This window comes from Sarcophilus harrisii, chromosome 2 (assembly GCF_902635505.1).
Source record: "Sarcophilus harrisii chromosome 2, mSarHar1.11, whole genome shotgun sequence".
NCBI classification, from domain to species: Eukaryota; Metazoa; Chordata; class Mammalia; order Dasyuromorphia; family Dasyuridae; genus Sarcophilus; species Sarcophilus harrisii.
The window spans coordinates 192,001,886-192,014,932 of NC_045427.1; the positions used below are offsets into that span (position 1 = coordinate 192,001,886).

At 35.8% G+C, this 13,047-nt stretch overlaps 1 pseudogene; it reads left to right on the top strand.

Annotated features, from left to right (window-relative positions):
* The first annotated feature begins 1,695 nt into the window (after positions 1-1,695).
* Positions 1,696-12,760, top strand: LOC111718616 (annotated as a pseudogene).
* The last annotated feature ends 287 nt before the right edge of the window (positions 12,761-13,047 follow it).

The window sequence follows — 13,047 nt, forward strand, 5'->3', positions numbered from 1 at the left end:
TGAAATACTGAATTACCTGTCTGAGTTGGAGAAATGAGAAAATAATCTAATATTAAAAATAACAATTAGCACCTTTGAAATATATTAACAATATCATCTGTTTATGGAAGTGATGCAATTTCTTAGAGTTTATATCTTCAAAATATGATTTGCCAAGCTGAGAATATAGACATTTCCTTTACCCTTTCTTTTTGATTTTTCTTAGGTGTAAAATAAAGGGATATGGACAAAATATCGCCATAAAATCCATTACTTTGATTGAACATCAGTGTCTTTATGAGGTAGATGTGCTATCATGTCTGTCATCATACATAATATTCCATCCTACTCATCCTTTTGTGTGACAGAAAAGGTATGCTTTGCTATCTTATTCTTGAGATCACCATTTATTCACTTATTATATCATTATTATTATATTTTATTTATTATGTGGAACTAAGTACTTATTAATATGAATATTCATATGTTTAGCTAGTCATAGATTATCTTCCTTCTAATGATTTGTATCATTTATACAATTTTTGAGACATGCATAGTTCTGATTCTTTTCATTGTGCATCAATTCATATACATTTCCCAAAAGTTCTCTGAATCTCTAATATCTACCATTGCTTACTGCTGATTAAGACACTATTATACTCATACACCATGCTTTTTTCACTAGCCATTCCTCAATTTTATTTCTGGCTGTTTAGAAAAAAAAGTTGTTGGAGAAGTAACAGGGGAACTGGAGGGGAAAAAAGGTGGGAGGATTGTTAAGAATTTTTGGATAATGTCTGACTTGGCCATCTGGCAGGTGGCTATCTTTTTTTTTTCAACTTTATGCCATTATAAAACTTGGTAATGTGCCTTTAAGAAATCATGAACTTAGCTTCCCTAGGGCATTCCTCTCCACTTGCAAAGTTCATTTTAAACCATTAAGTTATGTATTTTTATCATCTAGTTAATTTCTCTTCTACAAACATATTATCTAATAGTTTTCTAAAATTTGGGAAAATTCTACAAATAGAAATCCTTTGATCTATATGTCTTTTGCAAAAGAAAATAACATTTACTCTGACCTAACTTGTTCTGGATAAAGCCATGCTTACTCTTTGAAACACCTGTCTTCTCTAGATATATTGTTACTGACCATTATCTTTGGTGATCCATTCTATAATTTTCTCAGGAATTGTAGGCAAGTTCAGACTTTGTCAAAGTAAGGGGGGTGGAGGGAATCATTTTGAAAAGGAACAACATTGACATGGATATAATAAAATTAAATTTAAAAGGGTTTAATTTAAATTTAAAAAGGTATTATATTTGGGTTAAAAATCAACTTCACAAATATGTTATGGGAGATGAAAAGTTAGACAACAATTTGTAAAGGGAAAATATATTTGGCAGTTTTAGTAAACAGAAAGCTCAGGATGAGTCAGCAGGGTGAAACAACAGCCAAAAACTAAGAGTTGCTTTAGAAAAGCACAGATTCCAGGAATGGGGAAATGATAGTCCTTCCATACTATGTCTTCATCAGAATATTGTCTTGACTGTCTTTCTCTGAACTTTCTCCATCTCATCATTGTGCTTTTCCAAATTGCACTTCCTAGAATTAAATAATTACCCAAAATATTAAAGTCCCTGAGTTAGTGCCCTGTGAAGATTAGCTGAAAGAATTAAGAATGTTTGACTTAACTAGAAAAGACTTCAGAGAACATGATAACTCTTTTGGAGTACTTGAAGTACTATCGTATGGAAATGGAGCAAAGCAGGAACAATGGGTTAATTGAAAATTACAAAGAGGTAATGTCAGACTTAATGTCAAAAATAGTTGTCCTTAGGGGGTCATGAGACCTCCTCCTTTTCAGGTCTTTTAGCAGAGGTTGGATATATTATAAATCCTCTAATTTTTTGATGAGTGATAGCATTGTAATTCTCTATTAGCAATTTGGGTTCCATCCATTTTAGTCCATAAATCAAGCTCCTTGTTTCTGAAAAGAAAATCAAAATAAAAATTGAACATTTCTATTTTTTTTTTATATCTATAGTTATCCTTCTATTACTCTGAGCAATAGTCATTTTCCTCTAATAGAGCTAAAATTCCTTTATGTCTCTCCATCTGCAAAGAATGGTGAGTGAAAGAGAATTAGATTCTAGAATCACATATAGTTGTAAATTCTATTGGACATACAGGTGATTTGAAAAAAATCTAACTGTAGCAAGCATGGCATAAGACAGAAAAGCAGTATGAGAAGAGAGGTAATTTTTTAAAAATTTTTTTAAAAAATCATGACAGTTATATAGAAGAGGGTCATATATAAAAGTTGGGCCAATTCCCATATATTCTAATATTGGAGATCCCAATGGCTAAATCCTCAGGGGAGTTAAAAGATTAAAAACACAGGTATGATATAAACTAATATATTCATAGAATTATTGTTGTTGTTGCTAATGATGTTTGTCCTTCATTTTTGAAGGGGTTAATGATTTTACAAGTTATATCTTGACTTGTGCATGAATTGGATTTAAATGAAGCAGAGTTACTCTAAGCCACTGGCTTCACTGATGATCTATGATGCAATGAATGATCTTGACTTCTTTGAAACCTGACCAAACTCTTAAGTGCTCTACAACACCTGCTTTAATAACTATCATGGCCACTGGAACAAATTGTTCTCATTTGACAATTGGGAAAAATTTTCCACACTTGGGGTAGATATCTCCCTACCTTATCACAAGGTTTGAGGACCATTGGTTACCCTGTACAGCCTAAGATGACCTATTAACATGAGCTACATTTATTCCTAACAATTAGTACAATCTAAGATTGCAGTAGATTACTTCAGGACATACTGCCATCCTCACTAGTGGCTTTGTAGCCAGGATAGATGGATAATCACTTGCTGGGGAAATTGTATAGTTTATTATTGTGCAGTTTTGATTATATTAGATGGCCTAACATTCTTATTCATATTTTGATACCTTATTTTCCTCCTCTGTACAATGAAGATAGTAGTAGATGAAGACTTAAATACAGTACTTTATATGCATCCTGATTAGACAATTTTTGTTGGTCTCAGCTCAGCATACCAGCTTATAAAGTGTAATTTGGAAAGAGCATAAAATTTAGAGTTAGAGAAATGGGTTTGGAATCCTGGCCTTGCCACTTAAAATCTATATGATGCCAAATATATCATTTAATCCCTCTGTTCCTTTAATGCCTTTATCCAATCTCTTGGTTTTACAAGTAAAGAAGATGAAACCTAAAAAGCTTACACAGATTATACAAACTCACCTATAAGTAGCAGAGGCAAGATTTGATTTCATATTGTGGGATTTCAAACACATCATACTGTCCCTTGGTATTGTGTTGTTTCATGATGAAAACCTCTTATACTCCTAGGTGTCACTTGAGATTAATATTTCTTGAAGTTAAACTTTTTTGAATATGAAAAGTGGCATTTCTTAATCCAATCATATTTTAGGAGATGACATTTTAAATATTATTCCAAAACAACAGGATTTTTTATATCCTCTGGGTTTGGGGCAAAATCAATGAACATTGATTAAATGCTTATTATGTACTAGGGCCAAAAAAGTCCCTAACTTCAGAGAGTTCACATATGTTATAGAATAGAGCTTTTTAAACTTTTCCCACTTGTGATCCCTTTTCTCCAGAGAAATGTTTATATATGACCGGGTATGTAGGTATATAAAATAGGTATACATTTCAAACATTTACTGATAATGAATCATAATTTCTTAACAATCACATTCGGTTGCATGATCCCATATGGCATTGCAATACACAGTTTAAAAAGCTTTATTTTAGAATACTATTTCCATTGACTGCCAATTGTCTTTGTTTCAAGTATGTGATTGATTCTAAGCCAAAAAGGCATCATGGTGTTGGGCATAGAGCCAAGAGACCTTAGTTATAGTCCTGTCTTCTACATTTTCCAGGTGTGTAATTTTAATCAAGTCATTTTTTTCTTCCTAGCAGGGATTTTCTCATCTGTGAAATGGGAATAATAATATTTACATGGTGTTAATATGACAGAAATTTTTGGGAACAGTAACACATTATAAGAATGGGAGCTATTTTTAATGAAGAGTTTCCATAGTATATGCCCTTGAGGAACTTGTTTTAATGAACTGATAATTATTTGTCATGAGATATCATTTGCATGTAACTATTTGTTGTAGATTTGTCTTCCTTCCCCACAGCCCTTCTTCCTTCTCTCTCTTTCTTCCTCTATTGAAAATCTTGCAGAGCCCCTACATACAGAATTTTTCTAAGTGTTTCTAAGTAGTTTTGGAAACTTTATGGAAACAATATGTAAGGAAACTGTAGTTCCCTATGGTTGAGATGAATGGTCTGAATTCATGAAGACTTACTATCATAATAATGCTTTATATGAACAGTTTTCAGAACACAGAATGACACATTTTACTTGGTCCTTGTGACAATCTTTTGATGTAGAAAAAGAAAGGCCTTAATCTTCATTTTATAGAAAGAAGAACAGTCATTTACATCAGTAAAGTAGCTTATTTAAGGTCATAAATCCAATTAGAGACAAAGAGGGGAATTATTCCAAAACATTGATTTAAAGGTAAAAGAGACCACAAATTCCATCTAAGCAAAAGTCTCGGTTTGACATATGGGATACCTGTGCCCCAAGAGAGGGTAAAAGATTTAGCTAAAGTCACAGAAGTAGCAACTGAGAGCTTTAGAATTGGAGTCTAGTTGTTCTGATGCCCTAAATCTATCATTCTTCTCCCCTTCCCCAATCACCTAGTCTCCTCTCCTGAGACCAAATCCAGGTTCTTTTTCTTAAACACTATTGATCACAAAGGCACATATATACCTGGTTCTTCCATTTGTGCTCAGTTCCTTTCTATTACATCTTGCATTTCCATTTGAAGCAATAAACACACTTCAAGTCTCCTTCTTCACAACCCTAGCGGTTCATACATAGCACATCTTCAGAAAATGCTTGCTAGTTCAGCATAATATATTTTCTTGGCATGGTCGCTCTGCCTGCAGTCTTAAGTGACCATGATTATAGCAGGCGAATTGATTGATCCAAGCTCCAAGATTCATGCTGGAATCCTTACTTTCATTTTCTTGGTGATAATAAGTTCTGTTTTTTTAATCAAAGAGAAGACTAGTATAACTATTTAAAGCAAGAATGTTATGTAAATAAAATATTAGACTTAAGTACCTAATGTTAATAAAGATAGGTACTCACCAATTAATTTTCCTTTAAAACCTATCACAACATTACATAATGGTAATGGTGGTGATGGAGGTGGTGGGGATTGGGGATGGAGGCAGATTGGAGCAGGGATGGCAGAGGTAGTGGCTGGTTTTTTTTAGTGTTTCCTTGGGGAATTATCCCTTGATATTAGCCAAAGTGACCACTAGATGGCACTGCAGTGCAACAAAATTTGACGCTGAGTGCAATTTTTGTGGTTGGAAATAAATTCATAAGATCATCAAATTTAGGGAAGGAATAGACCTCAAAGGTCATCTAGTCCAACCACTTAATTTTACAGATGAGGAGAAGGGAAATACAGAGAAGTTAAATTGCTTACCCAAGGTCACAAAGGGTAGTGTATACATAAAGACAATGATTCTTTGACTCAGAAGCATCTGAAGTGATGATCTCATGGGAACCTGGCTGTCTTGATTCCAAATTCACTGCTCTTTCCATTTCACCACACCTTAACTAAAAAAAAAAAAATTAGAGTTATATTTTTGGGAACTTATTAACTAGTTGAGTGGAATCAGGAATGACAATTTAAGAAACGAAAGTCTCAATTGCATCTAGGTTTTAAATATAAATATATGAAGGTAGGAACCATATTACACCCTTCACACCCTTCCTCTTTTTATCTTTTTCTGTCTTTCATTCCTCTGCTTCCTCTTCTTCTTCCTTCTACTCTTCTTCCATGTCCTTTTCTTCCTCTTCTTTATCATTTCTTTATCCTTCTCATTCTCTGACTCAGAGGAGGAGACAGGATAGGGCATGACAGGAGAGAAGAGAAATAGGAGAAGGAATAAGAGAGGGGAAGAAAAGAGATAAGAAAGATCTGAGAATTTATATAAACAGAGACAGATACATGAGAATGTACATTACGTACATATATAACGCATGTATTGAACCTCAGAATTTTCTGAATGCACTCAGAAAAAATATAAAATTAAGATTTCATCTTTGATTAAATTTGGCCCTTTCTATGATCTTTCACATACAGTTTCCATATGCTAATTCTATTTAAGCTGAAAGATGCACTTAATATCAAGATTAAATTTAAAATGATTTCTGGGCAACAGTCAGACCAGGAGAACTTCTCAGAGAGAAGTAGCATTTTGATGGGAGAATAGAGACTGGATCTTCTAGACCCATCTGCCTTCTTCCAAGACCTGTCTGTTGAAAGAAGAAATTCATATGGTTCCTGCTACTTGCTCAGTTTAACACAAATGGGACAACTTATTTTTTAGAGAAGACTAGACAGATGTGGTGAAAGAATTAAAGACTCTGGCATATGAGTAGTGGTTTAAGGGACTAGTAATTTTTTAGCATAGACTTAATAGGGACTGACCATTACTATCAGGTAATTCAAGTTGCCATATGGAAGAAGGTTAGCCTTGTTTTGTTTTACCCTGATGGGTGAGGGTCAGTTCCATAAAGTTTAGCATGATTTAATCCTAACAGTTAAAATTATCCTATCATGTAATATAGTAGCTTTTACCTCATCTTCTAGCACAGGCTGGAGGACCCTATGCTGCAGATATTCTATAAGATATTTAACTTGAGTATATATTAGAATATACCTCACATCTAATTTTGAGATGTGATTTTGATTTAGATCTAAGGGAGACCTGAAAGTTAGAGATCTAAATTTCTCATTTTAAAGATTTAAAAAATATTGTGTCTGAGGATCACTGATTTTCACATAATTTAGTAAATTGCAGAAAATCTCACTCTTTCTCCTTTATTCCTTTTTCCATGTTTTTCTTTTACTACACAGGTTTTTATATATCACAGGTTTTTAACTGAGATTCATGAGTTCTCTGTATCTCTCCTCTCTCTCTCTCTCTCTCTCTCTCTCTCTCTATATATATATATATATATATATCCATGTAAATACCTATTATACATGAGAGAATGCAAACACATGCACATACACAAGTGCACATGCATTATGAACTGTTTAACATCAAATAATTAATATCCTGTGTATTTTCTTCACTTTAAAAACTTTGTTCTGAGAAGGGATAGATAGGTTTCATCAGTCAAAAGGGGTCCATGATGTACAAGAAGTTAAGAATCTCTTTATCTAGAGATTCATCTATTTATAGATCTATAGCTCTCAGTTATGTTTCATTTCTTTATTTCCCGGGAATTGAACAATCTATTCTCATTTTTGCTTTATCTTTTAAAAGAAAAGCACAAATGAAGTACAGTTCAGAATATCAGGAAGCTCGGTTTCCTCCTCTCCTTTTTATTCTTGTAGATCAATACTGCAATTCTAGAGGGCAATCTTGAGAGAGAACCAAAGACCTGGGGAATCTTGCTGTCCAGTGGGCTGACTGTATCTTTGGTAGGAGCATTTCAGTTCTCAGACCCTCCCAAGCTCCTGTTTTTTTCCTCTCCCCGGAACTGTTTGCTCTCCCCCTGCTTCTGAAAGCCTTATTGATTTCTCAAAGTGAACTCATCGGCCCACGGTTTCCTCAAGTCTCAGAGGAGGCTTAATTTCCTCTGACGTGGCCTCTGTCTTCCCTCCCCTCCCTCTCCCCCCAGGGCCTGGGATTTTTACATTTCAAATACTTGACAGCTGGGTGAACTTTTTCTTCCTCCTGCCCAGAGAAGGACTTTTCAGATTTCATAATGGTTACCAGTAGTGCCAGCGCTATTTTCTCTCCAGCTGTGAGAGGGGCTTTTTAAAATGACTCACCCAAGCTGCTGCCCAGCTGCCCGGCCTCACCCTCTCAGGAGGGCCCTGCATCTTAAACAGTAGTGGCGCTGACTGAGGCGAGAAGGGCTCATTTATGGGGATGGCACAGATGCACTCTACCCACAGCAGTGGAGCCTAAAGAGACCTTCCATTCAGGCAGGTGAGTCATGGGCTTATGTCATTGCAGGTGTTGACTTAGTGATTATACTGTGAAAGGAAAACAACCCAAGTGGCCCCAAGTCATCACTGGCCCCCATCCAGGAAGAACACAGAGCAAAGTGTGAATCTCTGTGCCCCACGTGATCAGACAGACGTTCCTGAAGCCACTGTACATGCTATAACCCACGTGTCTGTCTTGTTCTCTGTTAAACTACTGTTTGGTATAAAGGGGAGAAATTAACCTTTTTTTTTTTCCACCTCTAAATAATGACCAATAGCCCCGGGAGAACAGCAGAAGAAGTGCTACATCAGAATCAGAGGAAATAGATTCCAATCTTTAATTTCTCTGAGTTTAATAATAATAATAAGGAGGCTGGGCTATGTAATCTCTAAGATCTTTTCTATCTCTATAGCTACAGTCTTTTTACAGACTAAAATCAATGCCATAATGAAAAGAAATTATTTTAGTTCGAAATGTTCCTATATGTATACACATAAACACATGCATATATGTATATGTCTTTATGTGGACATATGTACATGTATATCTATGATCCATAACATTGTGTTGTGCATGTGCCTGTAACATGTATATACATATAATACATGATATTTATGTACAGAATAAATAATGAAAAGGCTGAATAATGAAAGTATTATTTGTATAGTACTATCTACTGAGGACTATGCTATCCACTTTACAATTGTTATCTCATTTGATCCTATTATCTCCATTTTGTAGATGAGAAGCTGAGGCAAAGAGGGTAGTGATTGGCTCAGAATCACAAAGCTAGGAAGTATCTGTTACTAGATTTGAATTCTGGAGTTCCTGACTCTAGGTCCAACACTCTATCCATTGTACCACAAATAAATGCTAAAAATCAAAGGTGTTAAATAAAAGGTATTTGGGGAGGGTAGGCATTAACAAATGAGGGGGAATAGGAAAAGTTAGACTGGGGACTGATTGTGGAGAAATGTGGTTATCCAGCCAAGGAGGGTTATTTTATTCTTTATTAATACTTGCTGGTTGTAAAGCACTTTATATTTCACTAGTCACCATAGTTAAGAATACAGAATTATTGCTTGGCCCAGAGGAACTAGGACATTCTTTCTCTTCTCTATAGGAACTCTTATATGTTAAGAGTTATGTTATATAAGAGCTATATATTAAGAGCTCACATATGAGCTCAACATATATATAAACTTTTATATATATATATATATATATATATATATATATATATATATAAAATAGGTTAATACTAAGGGTTCTCAGCTCCTATGCAGAGGAATTGGGCTCCTTTTTCTTGAAAGTTTTTGGTTTTTACTAGAAATCTGAGGGAATTTACTTAAAATTCACATTTTTATCATATCTAGCATCTTTTCAAAAGAAAAGGTATTTAATGTACAATGGAAATTAGGCATAATAGTATTCTTCTACATAGTTTCATATCTTTTGGCAAGGCAGAGTTTAGGCTTCTCTTCTTGGTGCTCATTTTCTCCAAGAATGGTGACAGTAGCTGTGCTGTAGGACATCTAAATAATTCTTGTATTCACAGGGCTGCATCTAAGGCTGGATACAGATTTTGGGATCTCTGTTTAACATCCATAGTGAGGGTTAGAAATACAAAGGAGAGGAACAAATCAGAGGTGGACACTCAAACGTATCCAGTGAAGTGCCTGCTATAGTTCCCTTATATGATTAAAGGCCATTTCTGTCAAGGTGGTGAGTGACAGACAAAGAGACAAAGAAAAAGAGACAGAAAGACACAAAGACATGGCCACAGAGACACAGAAACAGAGAGACAAACACCAACAGACAGATACAGAGAAATATGAAAATAGGGAGACAGAGAGAGACATATAGAAAGAGAGATAGAGAAAGAGAGACAGACAGACAGAGACAGGGACAAAGTGCTACATTGTGCTACATTATATTTGTTTTAGAGAGAGAATGGAACTGTATTATATTTGTCAAGGATCTTCCATTTGTCTTCATCACCAATTTTGCCTTAGCATTTCTAATTCTCTAATACGTTGAAAGCATAAGATCCAAGTGATTTCTTGGAAGATTCTGCTTATCTTTAGTCCTGTATTTCTCAGCTTCTTAGACTAAACACTTAATGTCATTTTTACTCAGATGATCTTTATCCTTGTTGATAGTAATCTTATTCTCCTTGACTACACTCTGCTCCAGAGCAGACCCACTGAAGATGCCATGCCATTGATGTCAAATGGAGGTGAATTCAACTTGCCAATAGAGTTGTTAAACCTGAATACTAGCACACAGGAGCAGTTGTCTGAGTAGATGGTAAAGGTCTGTGTCTGCTTGGTAGGGAGAGTGGTTTGAGGTTGATCAGAACTCTTACAACTCCACTATCAGTTTTGATGTAATAGGACTCTTTGGTCCCCTGATCTTTGTAGGGGGCCTGGGTCAGAAAACCCTGAATCTTCTGGCTCTGGCCCACCACATACCACCATTAATTCACCTAGAGATTACTATCTAGCTTCTAGCCTCGGGAAACTCCTAAAATAATTATGATCCTTAATTCACCTGGAGATTATTCTCTAGACCACCACTCTCCACCCTTAATCATCTGGAAATTACTCTCTAGGCCACCATCCTCCAGCCTTAATTCATCCAGAGATTGTTCCCTAGCTCCAGGCTACAGAAGACTAAATAAAATTAAACTCTGTTTCTCAATTTCCTGCTACTTTCCTAATCAGGATCTTAGCCCACTGAGAACCTTTCAGGGGCCAAATAAACCCCCTTTTTTTTTGCCAATCTTAACTTGGAGACTGGGACTATGAATTCTTTCACAAACCAGCAACACCAGCCTGGAGACCCCAAACATTATTAGGGTGTCTCATTCCTTAACAATTTCAAAACCAAGGAAAAGAAATGACATCCAAAAGCAGTCAAAGGTCAAAGCCTGTGCCTTCACTGCTCACTCTAAGTACTATTGTAAATGCTATGGGAATCCAGACAAAATGGCTGTTTATTGTCACCAATACCTTTCTAATCTCCAAAACTCCAAAACATTCAAATTCTAAAGGACTTTTAAGAAGTAAGGTCCAGATTTTTGATGATGTTCTATTTAAGATAAGAAGCAAATTTAAAATATCACCTCACATTAATCTGCCCATTGACTTCTTTGAAATTTCTTGATTGTTTACAAGCTATCAGGGAAAACAAAAAACAAAAAACAACAACAAAAAAAAAAAAAAAACTTTTCTTCTAGGGTAGGGAGGAACAAGTGAATAAATGACAAAAACTGATAAGTAAATAGAAGACATTAAGAAAATCCTGGAAGCTCAATGGTAAGCTGAAGGAAAGGCTTAAAGAAACAGAAGTCGAAGTCAATTCCAAGGGTAACCCAAAGAATGAAAGCAAAATGGGTTTCTCAAAGACACTACCAGACAACAATGCTACATTTCATTAACCCTATCCATGCCAATTTAAAAACAACAATATTCTCAGCTCTTACTATTAGTAGTAGTCTCATAAAAGAAAAGTTTCTCAACTCATTCTATACAAAGGCAGATTTTAACCTTAATGGCTTTGAATGTGAAGAGGATCCAATTGATAACATGAGAAAAATAAACTTAGAAACTTTTTTTGTGTAATTTGGGCCTCAACAGGTCCAAGTCTTAAACATTAACTTGCCCAAAAGATGTTCTAAATCTGTATTGAAGAACCAGGAAATCATGACATCTCTGGATGTCAAGCCCTTTCACCAACTATGGCTTTACCTCTTTACCATATTTAGGTAACTATGACAACAAATCACTGTCTTCCAAAGTGTCTCTCCCTCCTATCATTGCTGTGAGCAATATTAAGTTTCTTTCAGGTCCCAAACTTGACAGCAAGAAATCAGCAAAACAAGGGCACTCCTCTGAATTCCTCAAAGCAGTGTTCCCAGAACTGTGCTATTTAATTCAATAGACACCTTAAGATGGGACTTTCAGCTTCACCTTTGTTAGTTGTTTGTCCTTGATTCTCTAAGAGGATGGGGCCTCCAGAGAGGTGATGTCATAACTTGTCAATGAAATGGATATGAGTAAGTGAAGGCACAATGTTATGGGCACACAATGTCCCCAGCCTCACTTTCTCCTCCCAAGCCATCTAGAGATGATCCTGGATGCAGTGGGTGACGTTGGCCTTTTTAAGCCAAGCTCTTTAACAGGTCTGTTTGATTGAGGCAACCCTTCAGTGGGTAAAGCTAGGAAAGAAAGAAATGAGGCAAAGAATAGCCTTTTTTATTTAGTTTTAAAAAATCAATGTGGGAGCAGAAGACTCTCTGGGTAATTGGCCAAAATGGAAACAATTGCTATTTACTTTCATTTGGAGAAAATCTGGGCCCAAATTGAGATAAAATGAGGCTTACCAGTGACTTTCTGTTGGCTAATTGATGAAAGACAGAGTGATTTGAGTTTAAGGTACTTAAAAAAGAAAGGTAGACTTAGGACCTCAATATATCTTGTAAGGTTTGAGAGGTCAAAATTTATATTACTTTGGGCAGAGTAACTGCAGGAAGGGAAAGGAAAGAAGAGAAAGAAAAAAGAGGGAAGGAGGGAAGGAAGAAAGAGAAGGTGGGAAGGAAGGAAGAAAGAGAAGGTGGGAAGGAAGGAAGGAAGAAAGAAAGAAAGAAAGGAAGGAAGGAAGGAAGAGAAGGTGGGAAGGAAGGAAGGAAGGAAGGAATGAAGGAAGGAAGGAAGGAAGGAAGTTGTGCTGCCCTGTCCTCAGTAGGGCAGCTCCCTATTCTGTTGGGAGATTATTCTATATACTTCATTCTCAAAAATAATCATGACATTAGGGAGGTGCCTTCTGTATTTGTTTTGTCAGTGTATACAGAAGAGTTATCACCTACCTCCAAACATTGTTCTGATGTTTGTGCCTCACAGTGTCAGGACAATGAAAGTGCCCAACACACCCCTAGTTAT